The sequence below is a fragment of the Notamacropus eugenii genome, chromosome 4 (genome assembly GCF_028372415.1).
Source record: "Notamacropus eugenii isolate mMacEug1 chromosome 4, mMacEug1.pri_v2, whole genome shotgun sequence".
In the NCBI taxonomy this organism is placed as follows: domain Eukaryota; kingdom Metazoa; phylum Chordata; class Mammalia; order Diprotodontia; family Macropodidae; genus Notamacropus; species Notamacropus eugenii.
The window spans coordinates 136,306,780-136,312,805 of record NC_092875.1 but is presented as its reverse complement, the minus strand read 5'-3'; the positions used below and the strand labels follow the sequence as shown (position 1 = coordinate 136,312,805).

Sequence of the window (6,026 nt, the reverse complement as noted above, 5' to 3'; positions counted from 1 at the left end):
TCTCAGTTGGATGTTAAAAAAATTCATTTCTGGTCTATATTGTAAATGCTTTAAAAGAAATGTCACCTGCCCAAAGGTTGGAATTGTTTTATGTGGTAGGAACTGTGTTAAAAATGAAAAATGAAACATTTCAGTGACAAAAATAAAGAATTCAAGGGAATGGAAGTCAAGACAACAGATTTAAAAAAAAGAAGTATATTGGACCTAATCCCTTCAAATAGTCTGACAGAAAAAAAATGTACCATACTGAATCCTAATTATAAGATCTAAGGAGAAATCATAGTGAGCCATTTTTCCAGCCCAACTCAGAATAAGGAAACTGATAGAGAAGTCAGTGGACACTGGAGACAGTCCAGACAAGATTGTGCCTCATAGAACATTTTACAGCACAGAGAGAGGCTATGTACCAGGGCAAAAAGAGGTTCCAGGTCTAATACAGAATAACCTAGAGCTGTGTAGGATGCAGGGATCATTGCTGAGAGTGCTTATGTTCACTGCCAGTACTGCGACATAGAACAAAGGCTTATTAAGGAGGAGAACTGCACCTGGGAATGGCTTTTCAAAGTGATGAGCAATCACTGACTTTAGGCTGTGTCTCAAGTAAGGACTGCATTTCAAAGCAAGCAGTAGCTGTATGACTCTGACTCCAGGAGTTGAAAGGGTCCCAGGTCGAACATCTAATCCATGCTAAAGCCTTAAAAAGGAAAACTCAGGGCAGAGACTCCCATACCAAAAGATTACAGATATGTCTTTCATTACAAACCAACAATTTTTCATCTGAATGATAGTGACTGAGTCCAGTAATGATTCATTGAAGCTCTACACAAAGGCAAATCCACAGACCTGTTCCTTAAATCAAAACCCTAAATCAGAAACTTGAAGAGTTCAGTCTAGGAAGGCAGTAATCAGACTTTGGGAGCTAGAAGTTTGTAAGTTTTGTATTTTTTTTTTTAGCTTTGCTATGCTAAGCTGACCCTGGAATAACACAATACTCAATGTCCCAAGAAAGCAATAGGAGGGCTAACCTAGATATTTCCTCTAGAAGTACATAGAGTCTATACCTACCAGCAAGTCTAAAGTCAGGAAGTAGGCCAGAAGAATGAAGAAACAGAAAAATAATCCCATCTCTAAAAAATATATCCTTGTGACAGAGATGCTTAAGATACAAACCTAGAAGAAGAAAAAATGACTCAAAAATATCTGCAAGCAAAATGTTATTAAAGAAAAAGAAAGCTTAGTAATAAATCAAAGTGATGGAAGAAACGAAGCAATAGTTTCATTTTTAAAATAAATGAAATAAAAGCACTAAAGGAAACAATGAAAAAGAAATGAAAACTGGAAGAATCTGAAAGGAAATTCACAGAGTAGCAGAAGCAGTACAAAATATTTCTCCTGTAAGTAACTCCCTAAAAATTATAGTGGAACAAAAAGAAGGCAATGACTCTATGAAACAACAATGGACACACACATATGTATGGATGGATATATATGTATATATGTAAGTATATGTATATATAGTTTAAGAAACTCAAAATGCAAGAAAATATAATGTATTCCATAGCAAAAAAAGTGATTTTGAAAGCAGATCAAGGAGAAATTATTTATTGTTTACATAACTAAAACCATGACCAAAGTGTGGGAAAAACAACTATATATCATATTTCAAGAAATCACAGTCAATTGCCCAGATCTCTTAGAAATGGAGATAAAAATGAAGACATAACTCACTAGTCATATCCTTAAAGTAATATCAAAATGAAAACTCTGGAGCTAAAGCCAAGAACATCCAGGTAAATGAGTAGACAAAAAGAATCCTCATACTCTGGTGCACACATGATTTAGCACCTACCACCATCAAGGAGCAGAGATCCTGAAATATCATATTCCAGGAGGAAAAGAATATAGATTTACACCTGAGAATAACCTATACAGAGAAATATGTATAAGCCAAAGGGGATAAATGAAATAGAGGACTTCTAAGCTATTCTAATTAAAAAAGAGTTATATACAGACTTTCAAGTACAAACAGAGGATTCAAGAGAAACATAGGTAAATATAAATAAACTCTCATAAGGGACTAAGCAAAGATAAACTACTTACATGCTATTGTGGGAAAAGATAGTGATATATATATATATATATATATATATATATATATATATATATGTATCATCATTAGCATTCAACAATGAGTCTTGTTAGACAAAAAGTCTGAGAACAGTTATGCCTCGGTAATTTTAAAATAAAAAGGGAAAGGAAGGGGAAATGGAATACTCTAGAGGAAGGAAAAAGATTATAGAAAATTATCTTATACAAATGAGGTGTGCAACTAGAAGTCTATACAAACATATTACCTGTACTGATTGCTAGTCTGAGTGATTGAGAGGATGATGGTTCACTTGATATTAATAGAAAAGCTGTGAAGGGGGAATGCCTGGCCAGGAAAGATAAGTTTATTTTAGAACATGTTAAGCTATATCAAAGGTCACTTTTTAAATTACTCTGTTTTCATTTAGTTAATCTGCTGGTTGTATTCATGCCTTCAGATACAGAAATTGCTTTCTAAAATTCCAATCTAAGTAAATCCATCTCCTTTCCAAAATACATTGTGATATCAGTATTATCTTTAGTCATACTCTGGAGTTTTTATTTTGAAGATGTTCAATGACCTCATATTCTTCAACCTTTCTGTCTTTGAATTTTAGCAATCCCTTAGTTTTATTCTCCTTTGGGGATGAAGTAATTTCTTATCATTGTCTGTGGTGTTTTGTTTTATGTTGACTTGATGCTGGTAGTACAAATGATAAAACAAGCCATATGAAGTGTTTGCCAGTAACTGGTAAATTCTGTGTCCATTTTCTTATTAATAAAGGTGAACAATCAAGGCATTCACAGCTTCAGTCTATGTTGTGCACAATTATGCTTTGCCAGTTTTACTGGTTAGTTTAATCTGCACAGAAGCATTTCAGGAGGAAAGAGTATTGGTATTTTTGATGTTTTCAAGGGCTTTTTACCTTATTGTTAACAGAAAAATAAAGGAGCAATTAGCTCCATTTTTTGACCACAGCTTCTTTGTGTACCTCTACTGTCCTTCATATGAAACTGTTCTTCCCAGTGATTTGGAGTAACAACCTGGATCCCTTTGTCACCCCATCTATTTCTTTTACTCAAGAGCAGTCGCATAATATTGGCTTGCTTGTTATTCTAACTGATATCACCATAACCTAATACATTAGTGTTTTAGGGTTCCTGTCAGTCCTTCAAAGCTGCAGTAATCATCTCAGGACACACCAGGTTCCCACTATACATTACTCTGACTAGCATTCTATTTTAGTACCCCAAATCACTAAATCACCATTGTCTTTGAACAGATGATGGGTTCAACTTTGATGAGTTTATTACTTTTGTCATCTCATTCTCATTCATATATATATTTGCAATTTGCATGACCCTTTCAGTAACTAAAATAGAAGGTATCTGCTTTACAGCATAAATAGCAATTAACTATACTGGAGATTTATTATATTGTAATATAGATTACTTATAAATGCAATCTTTATTATTAAAAAAAATTTTAACCTTTTTTGATTATTTACAATTTTCAAAATTATTCACAGAACTGAATGTATGTGTACAGGTCAGCAAAGAGTGCTCATTTTGAATACAGTAAATACTTTATGGGTTTCAAAGGACCATTTGCCACTACAAGTTTACATTTATCATGATGTTTTTAAAAAATCATAAAATATTTTAATGTGAGCCTACATTTCTTCCATTTTCCTAAACAAAAAAGCATTTGATAATTATTTGAAATTAAGGAAGAACTACAGTTACTAGAGAAAAGAATTCTATTTTTTTTGAAGTTTCACTATCCACAAAAAATCGTGAAGCTGTAGAGGTGGCTGGGGGGGGGGGGAAGGGAGAAAGAAAGAGAGAAAGAGAGAGAGAGAGAGAGGTCACTTAGCACAGTGCCTGGCACATAATGAGCAGTTCATAAACAAATATTCCCTTCCTCCTTAACCCCCAATATCTCAATGCTTATTCTCAACTTTATTTTTGTAAAGTATGAGTATGTGTGGGTAACATGCCTGAATATTAATAGCCTCAGTGGATTGTCCGTATTCCAACTACATAACTGTCTTGTCAGTTCCTACATTGGCTTAAGTGAGCATAATTGAAAAATGAAATGCTTATATCCATTCCATTCTTCTAGAGCTCTGTGACAGTATTTGTTAACAATCCCATGAGATGTCTTCTCATATTGTGTTATGGTATTTCTTCAAGTAATTCCTAAAAGATATCGAAGTAAGTTGTTCTATAATAAGCACACCCATTTTGTCTAGATGTTCAATGTATCTATAAATCTCCCTCTGGGACTTATAATAATTTCAATGCAAACTTCTGCCTTAGTGGCAGAAATCAGAAGAAAACACAAAGAGATTACTAATATCTTCTAGATATTCATTAAAAGTATTTTGGATCCCAGTTTTCTTGACTCAGAGCTCCAGCCAATACATAGTAAATATTGATAAATGCATCCTTATATTTTTCCAAGGCTTTAGTACAATAAGACAAATATATTTCAACACTGTGTTTATCTTCATCTATCTGTACAAATTTGAGTTCATACGTTCTTATGATCCATAGCTCCCTATAAAATTTTTGACCAACATAAAAGTCTTCAAAAGTGGTATATCACCACACTGGAAAGTACACATTGAGATATGGGCACAGGATAGCAAGAGCCAAGGATGAATATTCTCTGCATATAAGGTTGATCCATTTGTTTTTGAGCCTGGGCAATACAACACCCACAGTAAGTATATCCTACATGGGGAAAATAATAGCTCTAGAAAGTCTTTTTGTTAACTGTGTTTGTGAAAGATAACCTATTAGTTGTACATTCAGTTGCAGATTTGAGAAAGTGTGTATTAACTCCATGTATGAATGGTTTTCAGGTGACCATTAGGTTGGACATCTTAAAGCCTACTCACAGATGATGCATGAGGTGATAGTTACAGAGTTGGGCTATGTTGGGAGATGCTACCTTAAGAAAGGCTCAGGGAGGGGGCAAGGCACAAGCCCTTCTAGAAAAAGGAGGATGAGAAGTTGACCTTGGTAGAGTGGTTGATGACTGGATGGGTACTCCATAAATGCTTCTTGAATTCAAATTAATTTCTCTTAGAAAAAGTGAAATGTTAGCACAAGGATACATTCACTCTAATGACTTCTACATTTATGTGACAATGAATTAGAGATTGAAATTATTTTTTAATTTCACTTACTTGATTAATGAAAATGTACCTATTGCTAGCCTCCAAAAGAAGGCACCTAAAATTAATATAAAATGTTAATGACTGCATATACAGTAATCAATGAAAATGACCCAACTTCATCATCTATCTCAGGGATGTAAACTGAGTATAGGTATGTCACCACTATAAATGTTCAGATGTATTTGTGGAATGAAAAACCACACAAGCTAATTATATTATTTGACATTTACTTTTATGAATTCTTTAGACTTTGTTAGCATTTAAAATATTTACTGTATCATGCACATGTGCCTTTTATGCAGTTTTAGTTCTTTAAAATCCAATAATTTTGAATTAATATTTATAAAGTGCTTAGCACAATGCTTGGTACATATTAAGTTATTAATAAATACTTGTTCCCTTCCACCTAAAATTGACCTAGTGAAGTCCAACATCTCTCATATTCTAATGAATCAGTCCTTTCATATTTGAGCAACTTTACCTCAAAATATTATTTTATGTTCAACCAAGGATAATATTTCATCAATATAGATCTTGTTCAATCAAAAGAAATAAAATCTCCCTCCATAATAAATGGTCTTTGAGAGCTGTGGTGGCTAAAAAAACATCATTGCTGGGTAGCCAACTAAAATCAAATAATGAGAATTTCACAGGGTGTTGTTGTAAGAAACTTCAGTGGTGATCTAGTCCATCCTCTATCTGAAAAATAATCCTCTCTGAATTTATATCTGATTAATGATCTTTTCTTAA

General features: G+C 33.5%; 1 pseudogene; it reads right to left on the bottom strand.

Moving 5' to 3' along the window:
- Positions 1-4,104: 4,104 nt before the first annotated feature.
- LOC140502340 (protein MEMO1-like) lies at positions 4,105-4,941 on the bottom strand (annotated as a pseudogene).
- Positions 4,942-6,026: the final 1,085 nt, after the last annotated feature.